The 15,401-nt window shown below is 36.2% G+C and overlaps 1 long non-coding RNA gene across 1 annotated transcript in view; it reads right to left on the bottom strand.

Moving 5' to 3' along the window:
* Positions 1–15,401, bottom strand: part of LOC112407969 (uncharacterized) — a 44,434-nt gene that overhangs the window by 19,391 nt on the left and 9,642 nt on the right. The window contains exons 3-4 of the long non-coding RNA XR_003004863.1: positions 8,061–8,119; positions 6,048–6,195 (exon numbers count right to left, since the gene is read on the bottom strand). This is a non-coding gene — a long non-coding RNA (uncharacterized LOC112407969). The remainder of the gene's footprint in view (positions 1–6,047; positions 6,196–8,060; positions 8,120–15,401) is intronic.

Consider the following 15,401-nt stretch of genomic DNA (forward strand, 5'->3'; position numbering starts at 1 on the left):
CTAAGATCAGGAACAAGACAAGGTTGTCCACTCTCACCATTATTATTCAACATAGTTTTGGATGTTTTAGCCACAGCAATCAGAGAAGAAAAATAAATAAAAGGAATCCGAATAGGAAAATAAGAAGTAAAGCTGTCACTATTTGCAGATGACATGATACTATACATAGCGAATCCTAAAATGCTACCAGAAAACTACTAGAGCTAATCAATGAATTTGGTAAAGTAGCAGGATACAAAACTAATGCACAGAAGTCTCTTTCATTCCTTTACACTAATGATGAAAAACCTGAAAGAGAAGTTAAGAAAACACTCCCATGTACCACTGCAACAAAAAGAATAAAATACCAAAGAATAAACCTACCTAAGGAGACAAAAGACCTGCATGCAGAAAACTATAAGACACTGATGAAAGAAAGATACGTGACCTGGAAAATAAAATAGTGGAAATAACTACTGCAGAGAAGAATAAAGAAAAAAAGTATGAAAAGAATTGAGGACAGCCTCAGAGACCTCTGGGACAAAACTAAATGTGTCAACATTTGAATAATAGGAGTCCCAGAAGAAGAAGAGGAAAAGAAACGTACAGTGGAAATATTTGAAGAGCTTATAGTTGAAAACTTCCCTAATAAGGGAAAGGAAATAGTTAATCAAGTTCAGGAAGCACAGAGAGTCCCATACAGGATAAATCAGGAAAAGCAACAAATAACATACAAGGGAATCCCCATAAGATTAACAGCTGAACTTCCAGCAGAAACTCTGCAAGCCGGAAAGGAGTGGCAGGACACATTCAAAGTGTTGAAATGGAAAAAAACTAAAACCAAGATTACTCTACCCAGCAAGGATTTCATTCAGATTCTATGGAGAAACTAAAACCTTAACAGAGAAGCAAAAGCTAAGAGAATTCAGCACCACCAAACCAGCTTTACAACAAATGCTAAGGGAACTTCTCTTGGAAGGAAACACAAAAGAAGGAAAAGGCCTATAATAACAAACCCAAAACAATTAAGAAAATGGTAATAGGAACTTACATATCGATAACTACCTTAAATGCAAATGGATTAAACGCTCCAACCAAAAGACAAAGGCTGGCTGAAAGGATACAAAAACAAGACCTGTATATATGCTGTCTACAAGAGACCCACTTCAGGCTTAGGGACACATACAGACTGAAAGTGAGAGGATGAAAAAAAGATATTCCATGCAAATGGAAATCAAAAGAAAATCGACAGATGAATGGATAAAGAAGTTTTGTCACATATATACAGTGGAATATTACTCAGCCATAAAAAGAAACGCAATTGAGTTATTTGTAGTGAGGTGTATGGACCTAGAAGCTGTCATCCAGAGTGAAGTCAGTCAGAAAGAGAAAAACAAATACCATATGTTAACACATATATATGCAATCAAAAAAAAAAAAGGTTCTGAATAACCTAGGGGCAGGACAGCAATGAAGACACAGATGTAGAGAATGGACTTGAGGATGCAGGGAGTGGGAAGGGTAAGCTGGGACAAAGTGAGAGAGTGGCATGGACATATATATACTACCCAAAGTAAAATAGATAGCTAGTGGGAAGCAGGTGCATAGCCCAGGGAGATCAGCTCGGTGCTCTGTAACCACCTAGAGCAGTGGGATAGGGAGTGTGGGAGGGAGACGCAAGAGGGAGGAGATATGCGGATACATGTATATGTATAGGTGATTCACTTTGTTATAAAGCAGAATCTAAGACACCATAGTGAAGCAATTATACTCCAATCAATTTGTTAAAAAAAAAATTCAAGGGTGACGGTACTGAGGTAAGAAGTGCTTGTCATGTTGGATGAGCCCCAAAAGGACATTACTGTTGAAAAAATGTGAGAAAGGTAATAATGATAAGAAATAAAACTGGAGTTCATGTCAGCCAGTGGCCAAACCTGTTAGATGCTTGTGGGCCAAAGAATAGAATTTTGCTCTAAGTATGATGGGAAGCCCTTGGGTTTTGAGCATGAGTAACATGTTCAGTTTGATGTGTCAAAAAGATAGCTCTGGGAAACCACCAAGTAAAGGAAAAGACAACCTACAGACTAGCAGAAAATATTTGCAAATGTTGCTACCGACCAAGGATTCATTTCCAAAATGTACAAACAGCTCATACAGCTTAATATCAAAAACACACAAACAACCCAGTCAAAAAATGGGCAGAAGACCTAAAAAAACATTTCTCCAAAGAAGACATATAGATGCCCAATAGGCCCATGAAAAGAAGCTCAACACTGCTAATTATTACATAAATGCAAATCAAAACTACACAGAGGTACCACCTCACTCTGGTCAGAATGGACATCATTAAAATGTCTACAAGTAATAAATGCTGGAGAGGGTGTGGAGAAAAGGGAACCCTCCTACGCTGTTGGTGGGAATGTAAAATGGTGCACCCACTGTGGAGAACAGTATGGAGGTTCCTTAAAAAACTAAAAACAGAGCTACCATATGAACCAGCAATCCCACTCCTGGCTATATATCTGAAAAAAATGAAAACTTTAAATAGAGAAGATACATGCACACCAACATTCATAGCAGCACCCTTAACAATAGCCAAGACATGGAAGCAACCTATGTGTGTATCAACAAATGAATGGATAAAGAAGATGTGGTATATATGCACAATGGAATATTACACAGCCATATAAAAGAATGAAATAATGCCATCTGCAGCAACATGGAAGGACCTAGAGATATGATATTAAATGAAATATCAAACAGAGAAAGACAAATATCATATGATGTCACTTATATGTGGCGTTAAAAAAAATGATATAAATGAACTTATTTACAAAACAGAAATAGACTCACAAACATAGAAAACAAACCTATGGTTACCAAAGGGGATAGTGGTGGATGTGGGGGGAGACATTAGGAATTTGGGTTTAACATAGTCACACTACTGTATATAAAACAGATATACAACAAGGACCTACTGTATAGCACAAGAAACTATATTCAATATCCTATAGTAACCTATCATGGAAAATTATATATAATAGAAAATTATACATACATACAATATATATTTTTTTAACTTAAATATAGTTTAATGTGATTTTATTATGTTTAAAAATATTGTTCTGGGAAGGGTCCGTAAGCTTCACAAAATTGCCAGGAGTCCACAGCAGGAAAAAAAAGTCAAGAATGCCTTTGTCTGGCATATTCCAGACAGGCCGCTCCACCAGCCAGGTCCTGGAGGGAAGACCATAAAGACTGGAGCTGCCCCTGACTCTCCAGTTATATGTAACTTCAGTTATATGTATAATTGAATCACTTCGCTCTATACCTGAAACTAATACAACATTGTAAATTAAGTATACTTCAATTTTAAAAATGTTAAACAAAAGATAGCTCTGGATGTTATATTTAGAATATATGGGGGCACTAGAAGCAAGGAACATTTAAGAGGCTTCTGTACTAGTTCAGACTTGAGATGACGATGGTGTGTAGGAGATGGAGTGATGGAGGTGATAAGGCATGGGTGGATTTGGAATCTAACCCCTTCTTTCCCAAAGGCTACCTTTTGGAGGCCCCCTTCTTCCAGGTCAGGTTGGCCTGCCAGGTCTTTTGCTCTGCCAGCCTGTGGCTGAGCTGTAGTCCAGCAACTGCTTTTGCTTTCTGAGTTGGTGCCATTGACCTAGATCTTTTGTTCCTTGGTTCACTGCTCCATTTTCCTGAACTTCCTAAGAAAATGTGCATGAAAAAACTTGTCAGATTAATCTTCAGTCTGAGGTTTATGTGTCACCACATTTAACTGATAGTTTGACTTTTGTACAAAATTCATGAAAATAATTTCCCTCAAGGCTTTGAGTGTATTTGTCCATTGACCTTCAATATTTGATGTTGCTTGTCCTTGACAACCTTATTTTCTCTACTTTCTAAAGGTCATTTATCTTCTTTTCTAAATGTTTAGCATCATTTCTTCTTCCTAAAATGATTCAGACATTTCACAGTGATGTATCTGGTAGTAGGTCTTCATTCAGTGATTCATGAACTGGGCAACTGGTGGACCCTTTTAATCTGAAGACTTTTGTCCTCACTTAATTCTGGGAACCTCACTTACATTATTTCTTTCCTACTTCCTGTCTGGTGTTTTCTATATCATCTTTTTGGAACTTCATGTTTGATATCGAGACATTTTATTGATCTTCTAAAACTTCATATATCTTCTTTCTTTTCCTCTTTGGCCATTGTCCCATGTTGGCAAATGCTGGATCACAGCTTTTTTTGTCCTGCTTCATCAACTAGTATCCGTGCATTAGGTATGTATTAGTTTTCTATTGTAGTTATGACAAACTACCCTGAAGATAGTAGCTTAAAACAGCACAACTTTGTTATTTTACAGTTCTAGAGGCCAGAAGTCCATTGCACATTTCACAGGACTACAATCAAGGTGTCACTAGGGTTTCCTTCCTTTCTGAAAGCTCAAGAGGAGAATCCGTTTCCTTGCTTTTTCCAGCTTCTAGAAGCTGCTTGTATTTGTTGGCTCATGACCCCTTTCCTTCATCTTCAAAACCAGCAGTGTTGCAGTTTTCTCTCCAGCCCTGCAGCCTCCTCCCAGCCCCACTTCTGTCTCTGTCCAAAGAAAAGAAAAGTTCTTTGCTTTCAAGGACTCATGTGATTAGATTGGGCCTACCTGAATAATCCAGAGTAGTCTCTCTATCTCAAGATCTGTAACCTTAATCATATTGGCAAAATACCTTCTGCCATGTAAGGTAACATATCCACAGGTTCTGGGGATTGAAGTGTGGACATCACTGTGGGCCATTATTCTACCTATTATAAAACGTCTCCTAGAAATGTATTGGACTCTGTGTCTGCTGTTAACCCCCTTCTATTTTCTTCATGACTATTGGCACGTAAACCATTTTATATTATCTTGTGATCATTTTACTGTGGTTCTGGGAAGAAGAAGAGGTAAATAGATGAGCTAAGTGTGGCAACTTGAACCAGAAGCCTTTCCCCAGGAGTTTCTACTGTGTATTACTTAAAAACCATCATATAGGAGCTTAGGTATAGGGACAATGAAAGAAAACTTTTTGTAAAAATTTGTGAATGTACTTTGTATTTTCAAAACTATTATTTGCATTATTCCTGTTATTGTTCTCTGAGTTTCAACTTTATTATACATGGAATTACTTTATTTAATCTACTTAATTATAATTAATACTATCACTTGGGCCTGACTCTTATCAAGCCTTCTTGTATATTTTTAACATTTTAAAGTATTCTGTACATATCTGAGTGTTGATACACTTTTTTTTTGTATTTGTGTGTGTGTGTGTGTGTGTGTGAGAATCTGTATATTTTTAGGGGGAAGTCATATGTTAAAGTGGTACCAATTATTTTGCTAGAGATATAAAACTTTCTTTCAAAATGACTTTTAAATTTAGAATGAAATTAGTCATAAAATATTTAGTCCAACCTTATAGTTTAATTATTTTACATTTTAAAAAGTTCTTACTGCATTTTAATTTCTTATCAGAAATGATGCGTTTTCTGTAACTCACTAAAACTTCAAGAACTCTATTATTCTTACTAGAAACCATAATTTTCCTAACTGTATTCCACAGAACACTAGACTATTGTGATATTTAGTTGCTCTTAGTTCAGAGAAAGTGTGTTCTGTGGGCAAACAATTTGGGAAAATGACTCATTCAAGTACATTTTTCCCTCCTGAATATTTACAGAGTGCATTAGGAGAGATTTTACAGCAAAACAAAACAAACACATTTTTAAAAATCTTTGATCAACCTAAAATATTCTAAATATATTTGATCATAAAACAATTTTTGATTTAAATTTGAGGATGACTCCTTAACAGCTCTTGTGAAACTGTATCTCAGAAACATAGTTTGAAAGTGCTGTTGTAGCCTATTCCTCTAGTTGTTTTGTGCTAAATAATTTGACTCTATCATATACAAATGCAATTCACGGAATAATGACTGGGACACAGTTTTAAAGTTGAGAGGGAATTAGATGCTGTGCTGGAGACATGTGACTAGGTCTTCTGTTGTCCTTACCTTGTTCTTTCATGACACCCATGGGATGGTATGTTTCCAGAGTTCTCCATCTGAAAGCTCAGCATGGACCTCCACAAGTTTTCCAGAATTACTCTGTGGCCACCAGCCCAGAATTCCTCTTTGTTTTACTCTTCTCTTCTAAGGAATGCTGGTGTAACATTGAGGTAAAAGAAAGAGCAGAAGAATGTAAGAAGGCACAAAATACTCTCTTCAGTGTGACTCTCATCTGTAGATACCACTTCCTTTAACTCAGTGAGAGGACCAGCCATCCTCTCTCGCAGGCAATGTGAAAATGGCTCAAAACCAGTTAATTGGGTACTTATTTGTACCTTTTGATGCTTCAGAAAATATTTCAGGAAATTTTCAAAAATACTGAAATTATAACAATACGATGTTAAAATGAATATTATTGTGACCTACAGATTTACCATGACTGGGCCATAGTTCACTGCTTTTCCATAAACCAGTTGCAAACAAGGAATCCCTGTCACTCAAGAAGAGCCGCAATATCCCCTGGATAAAACAAATCAATTTCTTAAGAGAATTACAACTATTCTTTAAACTAGGATCAGGCAGAATTTTATCCTGAGGCTGTGTAAAGAGAACTCTTTGTGATTTAATCAACAGCATTCTCACAATTCAGCACATTTCTTAGGGATCTTTTTTATAACACTGTCAATAAAGCTGACGTTACCACACCTAAACATAATTTAGTAACAACAATTCTTTATGTATATGTGCAGGGGGGAGGTATGGTGTAATTCAGTGCTAATTAGGTATCCATCTCTTGGCTGACCTTGAAGACGGTTGAATTCCCAGTACCTAAACCATTGCCCTGAACATAGCAGGTAACAACAAATCTTTGTTCAAGGTGATAATTTTGTTATCATGTTTACTACATGTTCCCATGATAACATGTATTGTAAAATGCATAGGAATGGTTCTCCTGCTTATACAGGGCTTACCCTAGCATCTTGTTATAGGGACAAATTCAAATATGCTGCCCTCATTCCTACACCCATGGTAATGCAGCAAAATGATGTCTTCTAACCCAGGCACGGTCAGAAAGATTGCTCCTCAAGCTCAGCCAGCCCGTATTTCATAATATCCATCCCAAAAGCACAAAGTTGATCTTTCAAATATCTCTTTAACATGTCTATAGAATTACCCACAAGGCTTAGTTCTGCCCATTGCTAACAGATATAATAGTCCTGTGGAGTAGGAAGTTACCCATAAAGAAATTAAGATTCAGGATGGTTGAGCCCATTGATCCAGTTCATTGAGTCTAGCAAGTGGCAGCTGGGAATTGAACTCTGGTCTGTCTGACTTCACATTTCATAATTTTAACCACTACCATGTGCTAAGAGAGCTCCTGTAGGGCTTGAACTATATGTTTCCTTCCAAAGAAAGAGCAGGAAAGGGCACCAAAGACAGAAGGAGCCATAACAACCTCACAGTCAATTATTCTGGAAATTCAGATATTTAAAATCTGCTCTGATGCTCTCAGGCCTCAAATCTTATCTCTGCTGTCTTGTGGGCTGGCCTTTCTCAATGCCAACCTTTGTTTTTGTCTGATGTACCTTTTGACTTCCTTTCATTTGTTTTGTGTGCTCTCAAGTGGTATTTAAGTTGACAGCCAGGTCCTCAGTCTTCTTCTCAAAGGATTATAGGTGTCAAACTACTTTCATCTTTGTCTGTGCATTTTTTTAAGTGATAAAGGATCAAGAAGGCTCTCCATCCTCCTCTCTCCCCTGTAGTCCCCTGGCATTCTCAGTGAAATGTTAGTTGGAAACTGCACTCCTACAGTAGTGGTGAGATAATTGAAATTCAGTGCAGCAGGGAGGAAATCAGTTCTGGAGGCCTATTATTTTGCAGATTCTTTGTTAGGATTTTGACGCTAGGTCTGTGCTAGCCAAGATGAGGAGAGTTAGAAGAGGGGAACACAGTCCCCTAGAATGTTTTGAATTGAGATAATCACACCCCAAATCCTTAGGCCTGAGATGGCCTGCTTACCTTGCATACATCCCTCTGGGTTGCTGTTCTCTAGATGTTCTTTTTGATGTCAAGTCCTTCTGCAAAACACATTTAGCAAACAGCATTTGAGGGTTAGATACCTAGTATTCATATTAATGTGAAAGTGTATCAAATACAGTTTCTTTTTAACTCTAAGCAGGCCGACATAACTGTTTCTTACACGATTTCTTCAGGCATACATGTTACCAGGATGTGTTTGTCAGTGAAGTCAATCTAACCTTTTTTCATGGGAAATCTGGCTTTAAAGGAATGTTCTCTTCTAACAAGCATAAGACTGACACTAGTCAGAAAGAGAAAGTGTAATTTTAAAGTCTAATTTTCTGATGCATCGAATACAGTAGACATAGAAAGGAGCCCAAACTCACAATGTTATAAGATTTTGAAGAATATGAAAGGTAAAAGGACATTGTTAATCTTCTTTGTATCTGTATATGATAGCCCTGGGACAGTGAAAGAATCATAAAAAGAAAGGAAATGGGGAAAAAGAGTTCTGCAGTGTAAACTGATAAGCTTGTAAAACGTATGAGGTATAAGTGAAGTATCAGTTCCTTCTTCCCAAATTTAAATTTTTGTTTGGGTCTTTTTTTTTTTTTTTTGGCTACAGTTAACTTTCATAAAAAGAGTGATAAATGATATGTAATAGAAGGTGGTTTTTAATAAGGGGAAAATACTTGTGTCATCAGTGACTAATATAGAATAATAATGTATTAATAGGTACATATAATGTAATATGTAATGGAGAGGCATTAATATATAAAAAGGCTTTCTGATATTTGTGTTACTTTGCTATTTGCAAAATTAGGAATCAAGAATCTGATAGTCAGATTGCTAAAGTTCCTTGAAATTGCTCAGGAGGTGCTGAGGCAACCAGGACATTTTGTTTTTTATTTGTTTATTTTTTTCACAACTTTTTTGGAGTATAATTGTTTTACAATGTTGTGTTAGTTTCTGCTGTACAACAAAGTGAATCAGCTATATGCATATGCATGTCCCCATATCCCCTCCCTCTCGAGTCTCCCTCCCACCCTCCCTATCCTACCCCTCTAGGTCTTCACAAAGCATTGAGTTGATCTCCCAACCAAGACATTTTAATGCACAATGTTGAACATTCAACTTAAAAATTACCAATAATACCAAGGAACAGGACAAAGAGAAAGACCAGATAATAAATATAAATGAATTCAGACAATCCAATTTATCACAGCTGATAAGACACAGCTAAAAAAAGGAATTAGTGAACTTGAGGATATGTCAATAGAAGATATTTGGACTGAAACATGGAAAGTAATTAATGGAAAATATATACAAGGGAATTAAGGAAAAATGAAACATAGTGAAAAGATCATCAGAAAAAGGTCATACATGTAATTGGGAGTTCCAGAAGCGAGAAAGAGTTTGAAGGAAGAAGCATTATTTGAAGAGACAGTGGATCAGAGTACTTCAAAATGGACAGAAGGAATCAGGCGAGAAATTCAAGAAGGGTTAGGAACCTTAAGCAAAATAAATCAAAAGTAAATCCTACTTAGATGCATCATAGTAAAAATGCTAATTAAAAAAAAAAAGATAAAATCTTATAAGCTACCAGATAACAATAAATCAGAGCAAAACCAATACTGATAGCAACAGAAAAAAACAGAAGCTAGTGGACAATAGAATGACACCTCTACCATGCCAAAAAAGACCAAAAAACCCCCACTGCCAACCTAAAATGCTACACTTTGTGAAACTAACCTTCAAAAAATAAGGTAATCCAAGGTAAAATAGCTAGTGGGAAGCAGCCACATAGCACAGGGAGATCAGATCAGCTCGGTGCTTTGTGACCACCTAGAGGGGTGGGATAGAGAGGGTGGGAGGGAGACACAAGAGGGAGGAGATATGGGGATATATGTATATGTATAGCTGATTCACCTTGTTATAAAGCAGAAACCAACACACCATTGTAAAGCAATTATACGCCAATAAAGATGTTAAAAAAATAATCAATAATGAAAGAAATGGAAAGAAGTTAAAGAAACATCAAAAGGAATTTTTCCAGTAGAAAGAAAATAATCTTAAATCATAGAGAATTGCAGGAAAAAAAGAAAGAATACTAGAAAGTGTAAATATGCAGGTAAGTATAAAAGATCACTTACTATATAAAGACCAATAACAAGCCTTGTAGAATCAAATATATATGTAGAATTAAAATGCATGGCAACTATAACATAAAAGATGAGAGGAGAATAAAAGGACTTTAAAGTTTGAAGTTCCAAGTATTATCATAAAGTGAAAAAATACTAATTTGTATTCAATGTTAATAAGTTAAGGATGAATGTTTTAACCTCAAGGATAACTTTTAAGAAAAAAACCAAAGAACACAGAACTAAAAATTATAAAATAAGAATAAACAGAACAATATAAAATACTTGAGGAGCAGTGGTTCCAGAGACAGTTAAGTAGCCAGTATCAGATTCATCCTTCCCCATTAACTGCCAATATAACTGTGTAAAAATATGTATAACAACTCTTTCGGGCCGTGGATGGCAACCAATATGGGACTATGAATTTTGAAAGATGGAAAGCACATAATATGAGTTCATATTCACCTGGGCTATCTCCCTGAGAATATTTCCAAATACGGCCCAGGAAGATAGAGCCCAAGTAGAGAGTGGTGGTATCAATGAATACAAGAAACAGAAATCTGATTTGGGGCTGATCAGGTAGGGTTTGGGGCACAGGGTAACGCAGAGAAAGGGTCCATTGAGAAGAAATCCCAAAATTTCCTTAAAATTATACCTTGCGTCCTTTTCTCTCCTAAGCTACAGATGTGCGGGGCAAAAGACTTTAATAGACACGTTCACAAAAAAATATATCCAAACAGCCAATATATTATGCATTGGCATCTCATTACTCATCAGGGAAATGAAAATTAAAATCACAAAGCATAATTCCCTGGTGGTCTAGTGGTTAGGACTTCGCCTTCCAATGCAGGGAATGCGGGTGTGATCCCTGGTCAAAGAGCTAAGATCCCACATGCCTCGTGGCCAAAAAACCAAAATATAAAAAAAGAGAAGCAATAATGTAACAAATTCAATAGACTTTAAAAATGGTCCACATCAAAAAAAAAAACTTAAAAAAAAATTAAAATCACAATGAAATATCGCACATATTCACCAAGCTAGCTAAAACTTTAAAGACTGATAACACTGACAAAGCAAAGTATTGGTGAGGATTTGGAACACCTGAAGCTCTCATATACCACTAGTGGATGGGTAAACTGGTACAACCATTTTAGAAAGCTACTTGGCAAACATACCCACCGTAAGAAATGATCTAAAGGCTTTTCTGCATTGTCATTTGTCAGTCAATGCCTATTTCTAGGATTCTTTAAGGGAATTCATTTAGTTTTACAGTACAAGCAACGTTTCAATAAGAATAATGAGTTTTTTGCCACACATAATAGAACAAGTAAGTTCATCTATTTAAAAGAATGATAAGAAAAGGAAAGAAAAAAGAGAGTCCACTAGTTTAATTTCTCTGAATTAAGAAGGGTAATGGTGAAAAGTGTCATAAAGTCTCAAATCAGTAAGTACACAAGTACATATATGACAAGTACAGATATAAGTACAACAGAGATTACCAGATTGCACAAGACAGTTCCATGCTCCAAAGGAACTCAAATTTATTGTCATTTAACTTGAAAAAGAGTGATTCATTAAAAAAAAATTTTTTTTGTTAACATCTTTATTGGAGTATAATTGCTTTACATTGGTGTGTTGGTTTCTGCTTTATAACAAAGTGAATCAGCTATACGTATACATATATCCCCACATCCCTTCCCTCTTGCATCTTCCTCCCACCCTCCCTATCCCACTCCTCTAGGTGGTCACAAAGCACAGAGCTGATCTCCCTGTGCTATGCCGTTGCTTCCCATTAGCTATCTCTTTTATATTAGTTAGTGTATATATGTCAATGTCACTCTCTCACTTCTTCCCAGCTTACCCTACCCCCTCCACATCTCCTCAAGTCCATTTTCTACATCAGTGACTTTATTCCTGTCCTGTCCCTAGGTTGTTCAGAAACATTTTTTTTTTACATTCCATATATGTGTGTTAGCATGTGGTATTTGTTTTTCTCTTTCTGACTTACTTCACTCTGTATCTAGGTCCATCCACCTCACTACAAATAACTTAGTTTCATTTCTTTTTATGGCTGAGTAATATTCCATTGTATGTATGTGCCACATCTTCTTTATCCATTCATCTGTCGATGGACACTTAGGTTGCTTCCATGTCCTGGCTATTGAAAATAGTGCTGCAATGAACATTGTGGCACATGACTCTTTTAGAATTATAGATTTCTCAGGGTATATGCCCAGCAGTGGGATTCCTGAGTCATATGGTAGTTCTAGTTTAAGATTTTTAAGGAACCTCCATACTGTTCTCCATAGTGGCTGTATCAATTTACATTCCCACCAACAGTACAAGAGGGTTCTCTTTTCTCCACACCCTCTCCAGCATTTATTGTTTGTAGATTTTCTGATGGTGGCCATTCTGACTGGTGGAGGTGATACCTCATTGTAGTTTTGATTTGCATTTCTCTAATGATTAGTGAGCACTCTTTCACGTGTTTCCCGGCAATCTGTATATCATCTTTGGAGAAATGTCTATTTACCTCTTCTGCCCATTTTTGGATTGTGTTGTTTGTTTTTTTGATATTCAGCTGCATGAGCTGATTGTATATTTTACAGATTAATCCTTTTTCACTTGCTTCAATAGCAAATATTTTCTCCATTCTGAGGGCTGTCTTTTCGTCTTCTTTATGTTTTTATTTGCTGTGCAAAAGCTTTTAAGTTTCATTATTGCCATTAGGTTACTTTAGTTTTTATTTTCATTTCTCTAGGAGGTGGGTCAGAAAGGATCTTGCTGTGATTTATGTCATAAAGTGTTCCGCCTATGTTTTCCTCTAAGAGCTTTATAGTGTCTGTGCTTACATTTAGGTCTTTAATCCATTTTGAATTTATTTTTCTGTATGGTGTTAGGGAGTGTTCTAATTTCATTCTTTTACATGTAGCTGTCAAGTTTTCCCAGCACCACTTATTGAAGAGGCTGTCTTTTCTCCATTGTACATTCTTGCCTCCTTTATCAAAGATAAGGTGACTATATGTGCATGGGTTTATCTCTGGGCTTTCTATCCTGTTCCATTGAACTATATTTCTGTTTTTGTGCCAGTACCATACTGTCTTGATTACTGTAGCTTTGTAGTATAGTCTGAAGTCAGGGAGCATGATTCCTCCAGCACTGTTTTTCTATCTCAAGATTGTTTGGCTCTTCAGGTCTTTTTGTTTCCATACAAATTGTGGAATTTTTTGTTCTACTTCTGTGGAAAATGCCATTGGTAGTTTGATAGGGATTGCACTGAATCTGTAGATTGCTTTGGGTAGTATAGTCATTTTCACAATGCTGATTCTTCCAATCCAGGAACATGGTATATCTCTCCAACTGTTTGTATCATCTTTACTTTCTTTCATCAGTGTCTTATAGTTTTCTGCATACAGGTCTTTTGTCTCCTTAGGTAGGTTTTATTTTTTAATTTAATTATTTTTTATACAGCAGGCTCTTATTAGTCATCCATTTTATACACATCAATGTATACATGTCAATCCCAAAGTCTCAATTATTCATACCACCCCCCACAGCCCTGCCTCTTTACCCCCTTGGTGTCCATACACCATACATCTTTATGACTCTCTATGTACAGTATCATGTTATCTGCAAACAGTGACAGCTGTAATTCTTCTTTTCCGATTTGGATTCCTTTTCTTTCTTTTTCTTCTCTGATTGCTGTGGTTAAAACTTCCAAAACTATGTTGAATAATAATGGTGACAGTAGGCAACCTTGTTCCTGATCTTAGTGGAAACGGTTTCAGTTTTTCACCATTGAGAACAATGTTGGCTGTGGGTTTGTCATATATGGCCTTTATTATGTTGAGGTAAGTTCCCTCTATGCCTACTTTCTGGAGAGTTTTTATCACAAATGGCTGATGAATTTTGTTGAACGCTTTTTCTGCATCTATTGAGATGATCATATGGTTTTTATCCTTCAGTTTGTTAATATGGTGTATCACATTGATTGATTTGTGTATATTGAAGAATCCTTGCATTCCTGGAATAAACGCCACTTGATCATGGTGTATGATCCTTTTAATGTGCTGTTGGATTCTGTTTGCTAGTATTCTGTTGAGGATTTTTGCATCTATGTTCATCAGTGACATTGGCCTGTAGTTTTCTTTGTGACATCCTTGTCTGGTTTTGGTATCAAGGTGATGGTGGCCTCATAGAATGAGTTTGGGAGTGTTCCTCCCTCTGCTATATTTTGGAAGAGTTTGAGAAGGACAGGTGTTAGCTCTTCCCTAAATGTTTGATAGAATTCACCTGTGAAGCCATCTGGTCCTGGGCTTTTTGTTGGAAGATTTTTAATCACAGTTTCAGTTTCAGTGCTTGTGATTGTTCTGTTCATATTTTCTATTTCTTCCTGGTTTGGTCTTGGAAGGTCATGCTTTTCTATGAATTTGTCCATTTCTTCCAGGTTGTCCATTTTATTTGCATATAGCTGCTTTTAGTAATCTCTCATGATCTTTTGTATTTCTGCAGTGTCAGTTGTTATTTCTCCTTTTTCATTTCTAATTCTATTGATTTGAGTCTTCTCCCTTTTTTTCTTGATAAGTCTGGCTAACGGTTTATCAGTTTTGTTTATCTTCTCAAAGCACCACTTTTTAGTTTTATTGATCTTTGCTATTTTTCGTTCTTTGGGTTTTCATTTATTTCTGATATGATCTTTATGATGTCTTCCCTTCTGCTAACTTTTGGGGGTTTTTTGTTCTTCTTTCTCTAATTGCTTTAGGTGTAAGGTTAAGTTGTTTATTTGAGATGTTTCTTGTTTCTTGAGTTAGGATTGTATTGCTATAAACTTCTTAGAATTGCTTTTGCTGCATCCCATTGGTTTTCAGTCATCATGTTTTTATTGTCATTTGTTTCTATGTATTTTTTTATTTCATCTTTGATTTCTTCAGTGATCTCTTGGTTATTTAGTAGTGTACCTTTTAGCCTCCATGTGTTTCTATTTTTTACAGTTTTTTTTTCCTGTATTTGATATCTAGTCTCATAGTGTTGTCATCAGAAAAGATACTTGATATGAGTTCAATTTTCTTAAATTTACCAAGGCTTGTTTTGTGATCCAAGATATGATCTATCCTGGATAATGTTCCATGAGTACTTGAGAAGAAAGTGGATTCTATTGTTTTTGGATGAAATGTCTGATAAATATCAATTAAGTCCATCT

The sequence above is a fragment of the Neophocaena asiaeorientalis genome, unplaced genomic scaffold (assembly GCF_003031525.2).
Source record: "Neophocaena asiaeorientalis asiaeorientalis breed wild unplaced genomic scaffold, Neophocaena_asiaeorientalis_V1.1 scaffold253, whole genome shotgun sequence".
In the NCBI taxonomy this organism is placed as follows: domain Eukaryota; kingdom Metazoa; phylum Chordata; class Mammalia; order Artiodactyla; family Phocoenidae; genus Neophocaena; species Neophocaena asiaeorientalis.